The sequence below is a fragment of the Chiloscyllium plagiosum genome, unplaced genomic scaffold, assembly GCF_037043375.1.
Source record: "Chiloscyllium plagiosum isolate Xiang-an unplaced genomic scaffold, Cpla_swu_hap1 HiC_scaffold_8, whole genome shotgun sequence".
In the NCBI taxonomy this organism is placed as follows: Eukaryota; Metazoa; Chordata; class Chondrichthyes; order Orectolobiformes; family Hemiscylliidae; genus Chiloscyllium; species Chiloscyllium plagiosum.
Window position 1 is genome coordinate 108,235,037 of NW_028270146.1, and position 15,304 is coordinate 108,250,340.

Below are 15,304 nucleotides of genomic sequence, written 5' to 3' on the forward strand. Positions count from 1 at the left end.
GGATAGGAGAAAAGGAAAATCTAGAAAGAAGTTGGTGAGATACTGTCAAACGTGGTCCCAAACACCTATTCAGGGAGACTCAGTGTGGTGGCCTAAATTCGGCACTGATGAAGACTGGGTCCGGCAAGCTCTAATTTTATATGTCAATTCGAAACCTAATGTTACTCGGGAGGAAAGTGATTACGCCCTTTGTTGGCTGCCAGTCACACTATCTTGCAAAATGAAGGTAACCAATGAAGACTCGAAAGGGCAGAAAGAATGGGAACCTTTAGATCACTTACCGCCGCCCTACGTGACCCCGTCGGCCCCGCAAAATGGTCCTTCGGGTGGCGACGATTCAGGGGAAGGGGAAGAAAGCGGGGAGGAACCACCAGGTGCCTCAGGAGTACAGACTAGATCTCAAGATGAAAAGAGTCACAGACGGAACTCTGTCCCGATTGCAAGAATGAATCCACTCCGGGAAGTGCCCATGGGAGGCGCGGAAGGAGGGACGGGATATGTGAACGTCCCCTTAACGAGTACTGAAGTACGGAATTACAAGAGGGAGATGAAGGGCCTACTGGAGGACCCCATGGGCCTGGCTGAACAATTAGATCAGTTCCTGGGGCCAAATACTTATACGTGGGATGAGATGTATTCCATCATGGGAACATTGTTCTCTAGCCAGGAGCGACAGATGATACGACAAGCTGCGCTGTTGGTCTGGGAGAGAGAGGGAGGAGCAGGAGGGGAGCAGAAATTTCCCCTCACCGACCCCGAGTGGGATAAGCAAACGGAAGAAGGAAGACGCAACATGAGGGATATGCGGGAATATTGGATAAAAGGAATAAGGCAGGCAGCCCCGAAGGCCTTTGGGAATCATCAAAACCCGGAAGAAACCCCTACAGACTTCCTAGACAGGATTAGGAAGAACTTGCAGCAGTTCGCTGGGGTGGACCCTGAGACGGAAGTGGGACAGCAACTCATACGGGTAGAGTTCGTGTCAAAAGCCTGGCCAAACATACGAAAGAAGTTAGAGAAAATGGATGATTGGGATAGTAAACCTCTGAGTGAACTACTACGGGAGGCGCAAAAGGTGTTTGTGAGAAGGGACGATGAGAAGCAAAAGAAGGCAACAAAGATAATGGTGCAGACGGTGCAACAAGTGACAGCTGGATAGAGGGAAAAGGGGGAGCCGTGGCAGGAACCGGAAAGGGGAGAGTCGTGGCAAGAGCAGAGGAAAAGAGGACCGGGGCCGGAACAAAGGAAGGGTGGAGGAAGTCGAGGCCGCGACAGGAAAACGAGGAGGATACTCAGATGTTACTACTGTAATGAAGAGGGACATTTTAAGCGAGAGTGCCCCCTCTACAAGCGGGAAGTGCGGTCGTACGCCCTGATGGAGGAAGATTAGGGAGGTCGGGGGTTCCTACCCTTGGGGCAAAAGGACTATCGACAGGAACCCCTGGTAAACTTGAAAGTAGGGCCCCAAGGGTCGGAGATCACATTTATGGTGGACTCGGGAGCCGAAAGATCAAGTATAATCCAAATACCCCCCGGCGCCCGAGCAGGAAGAACAGTTATGGGGGTATCTGGCATTGGAGGAAAGACATTGCAAGTCCCAGTAGTGGAGGACGTGGAAATTGGGTATGAAAACAGAACTACTAAACGAGACCTCCTTCTACTGCCATCGGCGGGGTTTAATTTGTTAGGAAGAGACTTGCAGGTCAAACTAGGGATTGGAACGGTACCAAGTAACGGGGAAATGGTGGTACGGTTGTTCGCCCTCACCGAAGAAGATGATCAACAAATAGACCCGGGAGTTTGGTACCAGGAGGGGAACAGAGGGGGTCTAAACATCAAACCTCTCCAAATCACCATGTTACCAGGAAAAGGCCCGATAAGAAGGAAACAGTATCCGATTGCTATGGAAGGACGGGAAGGGTTACAACCTGTGATAGAAAGATTAATCACAGATGGACTACTGGAGGAATGTATGTCCCCTTTCAATACTCCAATACTCCCTGTGAGAAAGCCGGATGGGACGTATAGGCTGGTGCAAGACTTGAGGGGGTTGAATGAAGTAGTCCAGGCTAGATACCCGGTGGTACCCAATCCCTACACGTTAATGAGTAAAATTCCCCCCGAACATGAATGGTTCAGCGTAATAGATCTGAAGGATGCCTTCTGGAGTTGCCCCCTTGACGAAGAAAGTCGGAACCTTTTTGCATTTGAATGGGAGAATCCCTTCACAGGACGAAAGCGACAGTTAAGATGGACAGTCTTGCCGCAGGGATTCACGGAGTCACCCAACTTGTTTGGACAAATACTAGAGCAGATCTTAGGAGGATTTCGGTGTAACGCGGAGAATCAATTGCTCCAATATGTCGATGATTTCTTACTCTCAGGACCGAGAGAAGAGGAGGTACGAGCAGACACCGTTGCCCTGCTGAACTTCCTGGGGAAACAGGGCCTACGCGTCTCCAGGACAAAACTCCAGTTTGTGGAGCAAGAAGTAAGATATCTGGGCCATCAGGTTAGTAAGGGGCATCGCCGTATCACGCCAGAATGAATATCGGGGATTACGGGTATGCCAATACCCAGGACGAAGAAGGAAATCAGACAGTTCCTGGGGCTAGTAGGGTATTGCCGGATATGGATTGAAAGTTACACCACTCTAGTAAAGTTTTTGTACGACAAACTGGGACAAGAAGAACAAAAACTGGACTGGTCAGATGAGGAGGAGCAGCAATTTAATATTATTAAAAGTAAACTGATCCGAGCTCCGGTATTGGCTTTACCCACCCTGAAGGAACCGTTCCAGTTATATGTTAATAGCGCCGGCGGAATTGCCCAGGGTGTGCTTACCCAGCTGCGGGCAGGGAAACGTCAGCCGGTTGCATTTTTGTCAAAAATGTTAGACCCTGTGTCACGTGGATGGCCGACCTGTATACAGGCAGTGGCAGCTACGGCAATGTTAGTAGAAGAGGCCCGGAAACTTACCTTTGGAGGAAGAATCACAGTATACTCCCCACATTCGGTTAGTGCCATACTGGCTCAAAAGGCTCACCGCTGGTTAACAGACTCTCGCATCCTGAAGTATGAGACGATTTTGATGACCGGAGACGATCTCAATTTTGCAAAAGATCTCAGTTGCAACCCTGCCCAGTTTCTATACGGACGTCCTGCAGATGGGGAACAAGAGCATGATTGTGTGGAATTTGTAGACTTACAGACCAAAAGCCGAGAGGACCTGCAAGAGGCTCCGCTGGGTGAAGGACAGGAACTGTACATCGACGGGTCCTCCCGGTGCATAAATGGGGTACGGTACAGTGGCTATGCGGTCGTAGATGGCGCAACGAAATGGACGATTGAGTCCGGACGACTGCCCGGGAAGTGGTCAGCCCAATCCTGTGAGTTGTACGCCCTCCAGAGGGCCCTGAAGTTGTTGGAGGGGAAAGTGGGGACCATATATACTGACTCAAAGTATGTATACGGAATTGTTCATACTTTCGGGAAAATCTGGAAAGAGCGAGGATTGATAACTTCCCGGGGAAAAGAATTAGCTCACGAACAAATGATCAGCCTAACGTTGGAAGCCCTGGCATTGCCTACAGAACTCGCAGTAGTCCATGTACCCGGTCACCAGAAGGGGTCGACACCGGAAGCGGTGGGAAACCGGCTGGCAGATGAGGAAGCCAAGCGGGCAGCGGTTGAAAAATCTGTCCAATTATTAACATTAATACCGTTGAGGGAAGGGCTCGCTAAACAACCCGTCTTCACCCAGGGGGAGATTGATAAAATGGATCAATTGGGTGCCCGGCTAGAAACTAACGGGAAGTGGACGGTTCCTGATGGGAGACAAGTACTAAACAAACAGATCAACAGGAGTATTCTGCACCGATTACACCATCAGACCCACTGGGGGGTGCAAGCCATGTGTGACACGATCCTGAGAGACTATGTATGTAGGGGGATATACACGTTAGCCCAACAAGAAGTAGTCGGATGCCCCACTTGCCAGCGAATTAACAAGAAAGCCATGCGTTCTATGCCAGCTGGTGGTCAGCCCCTCGCAATTAGGCCATTCCAGAGGATCCAAATTGACTTTACAGACTTACCCCCAGTACAGAGATGGAAGTATCTGCTAGTAATAGTAGACCATTTCACTCACTGGGTAGAGGCTTTCCCAACCGCCAAAGCCGATGCACCAATCCTGTGAGTTGTACGCCCTCCAGAGGGCCCTGAAGTTGTTGGAGGGGAAAGTGGGGAACATATATACTGACTCAAAGTATGCATACGGAGTCGTTCATACTTTCGGGAAAATCTGGAAAGAGCGAGGATTGATAACTTCCCGGGGAAAAGAATTAGCTCACGAACAAATGATCAGCCTAATTGTTAGAGAACATAATCCCGAGACCCGTGTCTGCGTGGGTTTCCTCCGGGTGCTCCGGTTTCCTCCCACAGTCCAAAAGATGTGCAGGGTCAGGTGAATTGGCCATGCTAAATTGCCCGTAGTGTTAGGTAAGGGGTAAATGTAGGGGTATGGGTGGGTTTCGCTTCGGCGGGTCGGTGTGGACTTGTTGGGCCGAAGGGCCTGTTTCCACACTGTAATGTAATCTAATCTAATCTAATCTAATATGGCATGATGGAATCTATAGACTCAGACTGCGGGACACATTTTGTTTCTCGGCTTCACCATTTGATCTGTACTGCCCTGGGTATCCAATGGAAATTCCATGCACCGTGGCATCCCCAGAGCTCGGGTCGAGTGGAGAGAATGAATGGCACACTCAAGACCCAATTGACTAAGCTGATGTTAGAAACTAAGTTACCATGGCCAAAGTGCCTTCCCATTGCCCTATTGAGGATACGTACAGCACCTCGCCGGGATATCGGGGTCTCCCCCTATGAGATGCTGTTCGGATTACCATATTGGAGTAAGGTTGATGGGTGTCCCACTCTACAAGGGGGAGATGTATTTGTCAGAGACTATTTACTGGCCTTATCCCGTTCTTTTGCAGAACTCCGGAGGAAGGGTCTCCTGGCTCAAACTCCGCTGCTCGACTTCCTCTTACATAAGGTGGAGCCCGGAGATTGGGTACTTGTAAAGACCTGGAGGGCCGAAAAGCTCCAGCCGCAGTGGGAAGGACCGTTCCTGGTCCTGTTAACAACTGAAGCCGCTGTTTGGACGAAAGAAAAAGGGTGGGCCCACGCATCGAGGATAAAGGGGCCTGTTTCTCCAGAAGGAGAGAGCACTTGGACATGCGGGCCAGGGGACAAGCCATTGGTGGTAAAGCTGAAAAGACAGCGACAATGAACTCTACCTGGACTGTATTGGTGGAGATATTGATCGGTTTACTCCTGTATGTGGGGGAGGGCGAGGGGAGATGTGACAAATGTCGGACTACGGTGAGACTTGGGAGTCAGATCTACTCGGGATCATTTGTGTCTCACTCCCATGTGAACGATCGGTGTTACGATGTGAATGCACGGCAAGAATGTTGGGAGGATGGAAAACCCTATTATCAAGTGTATAATAAAGGGTACGGTGGCAAAGTCCGTGGGTGCCCTAAAAATGACCGCTGGGTGTGTGTTAACAAAGATGGGCAGTGGGACCTATCCTCCGTGTTGCTCAGAGAGCAGGTTGACAGAGTCAAGGAGACCAGAGTTCAGAACACTGAACGGGAGTTAGAGAAAGAGAACGACGGTCAGAGAACGGTCGTTGTCTCTAAAGTGCCATCTATATACAAAGAGGTAGAAGAGCAGATTGAGCTCCCTGATGTAACACAAAACCTGTTTATTGATCTCACCTCTAGGATTGCCACTGTTTTAAATGTTAGCAATTGCTGGGTTTGTGGGGGGCCACATATGTCAGAACAATGGCCGTGGACTGGGCAAAGCTTAGACATATGGGAATTGCTTCAATACAATTGGACACATGTCAACGAAAGGAAAAGCCAGGGGTGGAGACTGACAAATAGCCCTGAGGGCCAGTTATGTGTTGAAGGCAAGGGGACCGTGGAGGTAGGAATTAGTCCCTGTCAGAGTGTATTGAATGCCACCACACAAGTATGGTGGCCTGAGTATATTGCTTGGTACATTGCAAACCGAGATCATCAAAATTGCGTTCGGTTACGTTCTGATTCCTCCTCTTACGAGCTAAGTGCTGACCCTTCCGATGGCATGAAAAGAGTGTGGAGCGGTGGTTGTCAGGGGAATCAATGCTGGAATAATCCTGTCCAGACTCTGCCACGGGGCCAACAATCCGAATACTGGAATTGCAGTGGTCCTGGTCCTTATGAGGGCGTCCCTGGGGTAAAGGAGTTGTGGGATGACGTTGTGAGGCAGGGAGGACCTGCTCCGGATGGCCTATTTTGGATATGCGGTAATCAGGCATATTCCAAACTGCCCATGGGATGGGCTGGAGTATGCTTCCTGGGTCTAATAAGACCTGAATTCTTCCTATTACCCCGGGAGGAAGGCGATGATTTGGGAGTTTAACTCTTTGACTCCCTGCGTAGGTCGCCAAGGGATATCCAAGTCGGTGATTGGGGGGATGAGTGGCCACCGGCCCGTATTATTGAATACTACGGGCCTGCTACGTGGGCACAGGACGGATCATGGGGATACCGTACTCCTATCTATATGTTAAACCGAATTATCAGGCTCCAAGCAGTCGTAGAGGTCATTACTAATCAGACCGCCCTGGCCCTGGAGTTGCTGGCTAAGCAGCAGGGTCAGATGAGGGCTGCTATATACCAAAACCGACTTGCCTTGGATTATCTGTTGGCCTCGGAAGGGGGCGTGTGCGGGTAGTTTAACCTGACTAACTGCTGTCTGAAAATTGACGATAATGGTAAAGCGGTTTTGAAGATTTCCGATGAAATTCGGAAACTGGCCCATGTGCCGGTTCAATCCTGGCGCCCTCTTGGTGGCATCGGATGGTGGGATGGTCTCCTAGGTGGTAGTTGGTGGCGCACGGCGTTACTGGAGGCTGGGGGGGGGGGGGGGGGCGTAATGCTTCTACTCATCTTACCCTGCCTGATCCCCTGTGTTCAATCTTTAATCCAGAAAAATATTTCCCAACTCCAGGCAGTGGCGGTACCCCAACATGGAATGCAGGAACTTAAGGTGCTGTTGCTGCGAAAGACCAAGGATTTCCCGGGCCCCTGATGGAAGGACGCTTATCTTTGTCATGCACATCTTAAAAACAGAAAGGGTGGAATTGTGAGAGACGATTTCGGTACAAATAGTTAAGATGTGCATGACCTCAGAGTCTAAGGGGAATAGAGCCATGGGGGTAGGGTAAAACATGCTTCTCTATAATAAAGGACGAGACATCTGCTGCTACAGAGTAGAAAAACAAGTCCTTGATTGATAAGACCACTAACTCTGACAGAGAAGAATGAGTCCTTGACTGATAAGACTACAGGGTAGAAAAACAACTCGGGAAACTGTTGCAGACTTTGTGAGAATGTGAACCTCGTGACTCTTTAGAGCTATAGAGGGGAGGGACTTGTACTGTATTTAATCTGAAACATTGTTAGCCTGGGCGCCTTTTTTTCAAGGGTGCCCAACTCTGCAGACTTGTTAATAAAACTTTGTTTTCCTGAATTTGTCTAGAGCGATTATTGAGAAGCGATTTTCGTTTCTAACACTGCCCATATTATTTGAGCCAGCCCGTCTATTATAAAGTGTCCAGGAAATCCTTAGCCTTTTATGGTGAGTCAAAATTAAACACTGAAATGTAATATCTTACAGAGTACTGGATATTCAAGTCCCTTGCCGCCTTTTTAACTCATCAAAGGCCTTCCTTTTGAGAATCACGATCGCAGAAATGTCTTGGAAAAGCATGATTGGGGATCCTTTGTTTCTCAGAGCCTGTGGCTCCTTCCTCATTGTTCGAGAAGCTTCCAGCACCATTTGCTTATCTCTGTAACTGCTGGAGTCACACTAGGACCAGATGGGGGCGCTGGTCCATTTCGGGCCTCTACACTACGACCGGTGGGCCCACTCACCAGAAGCCGGCCTGATCCAACTCCCAGCTTCGATAAATGCCGAGGTCATGGACCTGCTCTTTCAAAGCCCATACCTGCTGTTGGAGGGCCTGGACCTGACACGCCAAGGATTCCATCACGGTTTCAGAGGCTGCAGTCCGTTGCTCCACCTCCATGATGTGCTGCCTGAGAGACTGGATCTCCTGGCCATGTTTCTGCAGCATGACTGAGATCGGTTCAAGCCTGGCCCGGGTCTCCTCCATCGCTGAATCCATCTTCTGTCAGAGTTTCACAAACTCCAAGGCCAGGCTGTGCTCCACAGCTGAGTCTTTGGGAGCCGTCGCAGAGGTCGATGATGCAGCCGCAGACGTGTCCCTTGCTGCAGGGGAGTGCCCTGCTTGTTGCAATCCTCGCAGTCCCTTGCCTTTAGTCATTTTACTAAGCCATCCTCCTACGCCCTCATCTCGGTCTTCTATTCATACGAAAAGCAGCAGTGGCACCAAATCAGTTTCTTTCAGTTCACCACTAGTAACTGAACTCCAGGATGAACATTTCCCGTCAACCTCCACCCTCTGTCTTCTTTTAAATAGCCAATTTCTGATCCAAGCCGCTAAAACACCCTCATTCCCATGCCTCTGCCTTTTGTGCACTAGCCTCCCGTGGGGAACCTTATCAAATGCCTTACTGAAATTCATATCCATCACATCAGCCATTTTACCCTCATCCACCTGTTTCGTCACCTTCTCAAATAACTCAATAAGGTTTGTGAGGCACAACGTACAGTTCACAAAACCGTGTTGACTATCCCTAATCAACTTATTCCTCTCGTGATTTTTATAAATCCTATCCCTTGTAACCTTTCCCAATACTCTATTCACAACTGAAGTAACGCTCACTAGTTTATAATTGCCAGGGTTATACCTACTCCCCTTCTTGAACACGAGGACAACATTTGCTCTCCTACAATGTTCTGGCACTACAGCCGTTCCTTCACCGTCGTTGAGTCAAAATCCTGAAATTCTCTCCCGACCTGCATTATGCGTCAACCCACAGCAATTTCACTGCAGCGATTGAAGAAGGCAACTCATCACCACCTTCTGAAATGCAAATCAGGATGGTCTATCAATGCTGGGCAGCCAGCGATGCCTAAGCCCCACAAATGTATTTTAAAAGGCTCTTGGATAAGGATGGTATGGAGTCAGATCAAGGAAATGGGAGTTTGTCACCGTAACAGAAGGCAGTGACGCCCATGCTGCCAATATTTAAGTAACAAGGGCAGTGAGGCAATGGTCCACGGCTGAAACTCAATAGATTAACATAGAGACCCATGAGTAACACTGCTAGGATCAAGGAGGGAGAGAGTAAATGAACAAGTTCCCTGATGCACTTAGTAGTAGTCTGCAGATTGAATATCTGGATTCAGAGTCTCAACAGGAACAATAATGGTCACCGGGAGTGAATACTATATGAAAGAACAGTAATGCAGTCATAACTGGTTCATATATAAAAAAAAATCTGGAAAGTGAGACTTACCAGGGAGACCAACGATAGACAGGAGAGGATAATAAAAGTATTGAATAATGCAAAGAGCAAAATAGATCCGCCATGATAATGACAACCGATCATAATATGTGGAAAGAACAGAAAAAAAATTGGATAAATTCCAGTCTAATGTTCGCAGATCCTGATCCATTGTTGGAACATTCCAGCCTAATGTTCTTCGATACTGATGTCTTTTCCCCTTCTCTCTGGAGGTGCTGATCTCTGTTAGTGTTGTCGGTGATGCTCCCACTCATACAATAGAATAACACATTGAACGGAGCTCATTTATCATTAAAAGATGGGAACTCTCCACTGGGATAATTAGAATCCATGGAGATTGGCATTAATCACAGTCTCTGAACAAACAGGCTCAGTTAACTCCTTTGTTACATCCCTTTTCATATCACAATAAACGTGAGCATTTACTCAGTCTGCATGAAAGGACGAGCATTACTGATGGATGAACCATAAATCTTTCAATTTATTAAATCGTTTTTCATTGCATGTGGGGGTATTTCTGGAACACTGCAGGGTTGTATATGCCCCACCGTGTTTATAAAAGGAGACAGGGATAAAATAACAAGGCAGCTGCAAAAAATGACTGGTGGTGAAATTTCTAGAAACTTTAAACAGAGGTACGATATTTATTGCCAAATGACGTTATGTGAGGCTACTCCTGGGTAAAAGTGCCCAGTTATCAAATCCTTTCATAACTTTGAGACAAAGCATTGCGACACTACTCAGGAACGGGAGAAGCAATTCTCTCCCAATGTGCTTGTTACAGTTGGATAGGAAGGCCATTCATCCCACACTAGCCTATTCCCACATGAAGAGGTGGAAAGATGGAATGTTGGTATGTTTTGCAAAGGGAACTACTCAAAAAAGAGAGAAGTGTTACTGAAGCTGTATGAGGTGTTACTGTGAGGGTACCTGGAGTACATTGTGTTGTTTGTATTTCTGTAACTGAGAAGGGACGGGCCTTCATTCGGTACAGTTTACCAGCCATTCATAATCCATGGGTTTCTGTGTCATTTAATGTCTCTGAACTATTACAGATGGATAGGAGGAGGCCATTCAGCATCTTGAGCCTGTTGCTGAGGAGCAGGTGATGATCTAACATCTGAATACAGGCTGAGGTGACCAGTTGTAGTCAGCGGCAACCAGTTAACAGCTGCTCTTCATAACGTATGTGGCAACAAGATGGTTTCTCGGTGCAAATAACACGGCAAAATGGCTTCTAGGCTGCAAACTGACAACTCTGTAAAGCCGCAGAAAATGACTTTTATGTTACTGAGTGCTAATTCAATATAAGTGACTAACCACAGTCTGCTTCAGTAGTGATTAGCAGACAATGCGCCACTTAAAGCATAGAAATAACTCAGCTAGATAAGACAGTTTTAGCCGACCTTTGGGTGCAGGTGCAATGGCTCGGTTGGTGATACAAGAATGGCCTGAGTGTTGGAAAATAACGTTGATTCCCAGGAAATATCATTGGACCAAGGAACTGTCACATAAAACAATATCGAGTATTGATTGGCAATTATCTGAATGTACTATTCGATCATGCCCTGGACCTTTCATTAACAAAAGTATTTTAAGAAGTTTTTGTTTTCAGCTTTGTACACAGTTGCACCAAGGAACACGGAATTTATAACCTCTTGTGTTTCTGCACGCTCTGTACTCGGCCGTATGAAAAATGAAGAGTGCATTCTTAACAGCCAGACCAATTACAAGTGTTCATTGACCGATCGAGGAAGAGAGAGACGTTGCCGGGGGTCCAGATCTTTGAGGAGAAAGTGAGGTCTGCAGATGCTGGAGATCAAAGTTGAAACTTTATTGCTGGAACAGCACAGCAGGTCAGGCAGCATCCAGGGAACAGGAGATTCGACGTTTCGGGCACAGGCCCTTCTTCAGGAATGAGCAGAGAGTGTTCAGCAGGAGAAGATAAAAGGTAGGGAGGAGGGACTTGGAGGAGGGGAGTTGGAAATGTGATAGGTGGAAAGAGGTCAAGGTGAGGGTGATAGGTCGGAGTAGGGTGGAGGCGGAGAGGTCAAGAAGAAGACTGCAGGTCAGGAAGGCGGTGCCGGGCTGGAAGGATCCGGCTGAGACAAGGTGGGGGGAGGGGGGATGAAGAAACTGGTGAAGTCCAAGTTCATCCCCTGCGGTTGGAGGGTTCCCAGTCGGAAGATAAGACGCTCCTCCTCCGACCGTCGGGTTGTTGTGGTTTGGCGGTGGATGAGTCCAATGACCTGCATATCCTCGGTGGAGTGGGAGGGGGAGTTGAAATGCTGTGCCACAGGTTGGTTGGGTTGGTTCGTCCGGGTGGCCCAGAGGTGCTCCCTGAATCGCTCCGCAAGTAGGCGGCCTGTCTCCCCAATATAGAGGAGGCCACACCGGCTGCAGCGGATGCAGTAGATGATGTGGGTGGAGGTGCAGGTGAATCTGTGGCGGATATGGAAGTTTCCCTTGGGGCCTTGGAGAGAAGTGAGGGGGGAGGTGTGGGCGCAAGTGTTGCACCTCCTGCGGTTGCAAGGGAAGGTGCCGGGAGTGGTGGTTGGGTCGGTGGGGGGTGTGGATCTGACAAGGGAGTCGCGGAGGGAGTGGTCTCTACGGAAAGCTGATAGGGGAGGGGAGGGAAATATATCCTTGGTGCTGGGGTCTGTTTGGAGGTGGCGGAAGTGACGGCGGATGATGCGCTGTACATGGACTTATCTTCCGACTGGGAACCCTCCAACCGCAGGGGATGAACTTGGACTTCACCAGTTTCTTCATCCCCCCTCCCCCCACCTTGTCTCAGCCGGATCCTTCCAGCCCGGCACCGCCTTCCTGACCTGCAGTCTTCTTCTTGACCTCTCCGCCTCCACCCTACTCCGACCTATCACCCTCACCTTGACCTCTTTCCACCTATCACATTTCCAACTCCCCTCCTCCAAGTCCCTCCTCCCTACCTTTTATCTTCTCCTGCTGAACACTCTCTGCTCATTCCTGAAGAAGGGCCTGTGCCCGAAACGTCGAATCTCCTGTTCCCTGGATGCTGCCTGACCTGCTGTGCTGTTCCAGCAATAAAGTTTCAACAAAGTCCAGATCTTTATCTGGTGTCGTGACTCGGATTCGGTATGGACAGATTGCAGGCAACAGTATAGAGCCTTCAGACCTCCACTATTGAGTGTAGAGAAATTGGCCAGCTAGACGTGAGTATTTTCTCCATTTGATTTTCCTCACACTCAAACGTGGTTGATTCGAACCCTAGCTCTCTATCGTCCAAGTGCAGCCCGAAAAGGTCCTGATGATAATACATTGCGAATTGAAAAAAAAGGAGTCGGGACTCTAGGGTGTTTTCCAAAAATTTTGCACGCCAGACCAGTATTGACTGGTTCAAGATTTAAGAGCTATCAATGCTATTGCACAGCTTGATCATGCCCTGGCCCCAAATCCAGCTGAGGTTGTGGCCTTGGTGCCACCAGACGCTAAATGTTTCACTGTTGTCGACCTGCAACATGCTTCTTTTTCTCTCTGCCTCTTCATGAAGACAGTCAGCACCTATTTGTCTTTACTTTTAATGGCCAGCAGTTGATGTGGACTCGTCCCTCAGGGTTTCATACATTCTCCGACCCTTTTCCCTCGGGCTTTACAGAAACAATTGCGGTCTCTCATCCTCACAGATGAGTCTGCACTGAGCCAGTATGGAGCCGAGCTCCTTGTTGCCAGTCTAGGCGAAGAATCTGACCACTCCGATGTTGTCCTCCTCTGAAACGCCTGAGCTATGTTGTCTCTCCCAAAAAAGTCTCAATTGTACAGCGCCAGGTATAGTTTCTAGGTTTCATACTGTCAGTTGTTTCACGCTCAATTGAGCAGAGCCTTATTACTCCTATCGTCAACTTCCCGGTCCCAATAACGGTGAAACAGGTTCGTCCGTGGCTGGGCATGGTCAAATTCTGCCGACAATGGATCCCTAACGCTGCCCTCCTCGTTCAGATGGTGAAACCCTTTGCTCCCTATGAAGGTACCTTCGAACTCTCCTCAGAGGCAAGGAAAGCCTTCTACGAACTTAAACATCCCTTGTCACAAGCTCCAGCTCTGGGATGACCGCTGTATGACAGACCGTTCCAACTTTACTGCACTATTCTGGATGACTGTGCTTCCTCAGTTCTCACTCAACTACATGGAGATCGCCACCACCCGGTTACCTATTTCTCTACTAAACTTGACTCTGTTGCCTTAGGATATCCCCGTTGTAGTCCGATCCTTACTGCTATTTAACTTAAATCACAGTCCACAGAAACCCTTACACTTCAGCAGGATATTGTCGTCTACAGTTCCAATGCGGTGATCGCCCAGTTGAGACAATTACAAACTCAACATTTGACTGGGGCTCGCCAAAACCGTTATGAGATGTACCTCCTCAACAACCCCCGGCTGACCTGTAGGTATTGTATCACCATTAATCCTGCCTATTTCCTTGCACATTACCCATCGATCTTATCCACTCCAGATCATGACTGAATTCTCCTCATCAATAAGGACATCCACATTCGTCCAGTTCTTTCCCAGGCCTCAATCACAGACACTGGCATCAATATGTTCACTGATGGTAGTTCTTCTACTGACCACATAGGCACTCGCTTCTCATGCAATTGATGACCGTGGTTTTGTCCTGGAATCAGATTCTTTTGAGATACCCTTTTCTACCCAACAAGCTGAACTTTTTGGAGAAAGTGAGGACTGCAGATGCTGGAGATCAGAGCGGAAAATGTGTTGCTGGAAAAGCGCAGCAGGTTAGGCAGCATCCAAGGAGCAGGGGAATCGACGTTACGGGCATAAGCCCTTCTTCAGGAATGAGGAAAGTGTGCCAAGCGGGCTAAGATAAAAGGTAGGGAGGAGGGACTTGGGGGAGGGGCGTTGGAAATGCGATACGTGGGAGGAGGTTAAGGTGAGGGTGATAGGCCGGAGTGGGGGTGGGGGCGGAGAGGTCAGAAAGAAGATTGCAGGTTAGGAAGGTGATGCTGAGTTCAAGGGTTGGGACTGAGACAAGGTGGTGGGAAGGGAAATGAGGTAACTGGAGAAATCTAAGTTCATCCCTTGTGGTTGGAGGGTTCCCAGGCGGAAGATGAGGCGCTCTTCCTCCAGCCGTCGTGTTGCTATGGTCTGGAGATGGAGGAGTCCAAGGACCTGCATGTCCTTGGTGTAGTGGGAGGGGGAGTTGAAGTGTTGAGCCACGGGGTGGTTGCGTTGGTTGGTCCGGGTGTCCCAGAGGTGTTCGCTGAAACGTTCCGCAAGTCGGTGGCCATGTCTCCCCAATATAGAGGAGGCCACATCGGGTGCAGTGGATGCAGTAAATGATGTGCGTGGAGGTGCAGGTGAATTTGTGGCGGATATGGAAGGATCCCTCGGGGCCTTGGAGGGAAGTAAGGGGGGGAGATGTTGGAGCAAGTCTTGCATTTCTTGCAAAATGTGCGCCCATGGGATCGAACCTGGAGCCCTGGTTCTGTGAGGCAGCAGTGCTAATCACTGAGGCACCATGCCGCCTTGTTAACGTCTATACTGACTCCGGAGAAACCTTCAAAGTTGTGAATGTTTTTGGTCCATTCTGGACAAATACAGGGTTGTTTACCTCTTCAGGTTCTCGCATACCACTGGCCAATCCGCTGTCGCCATTGGTGACCGTGGTGTTGATGAGGCCTCAACAGCAGATTCTCACGGCCATCTTATGATGATGCCTAACATGATGAGAGAGACTGAAAGTCCTGACAACGGTGATTCGATCTCTACACATCTTTAACAGTTGG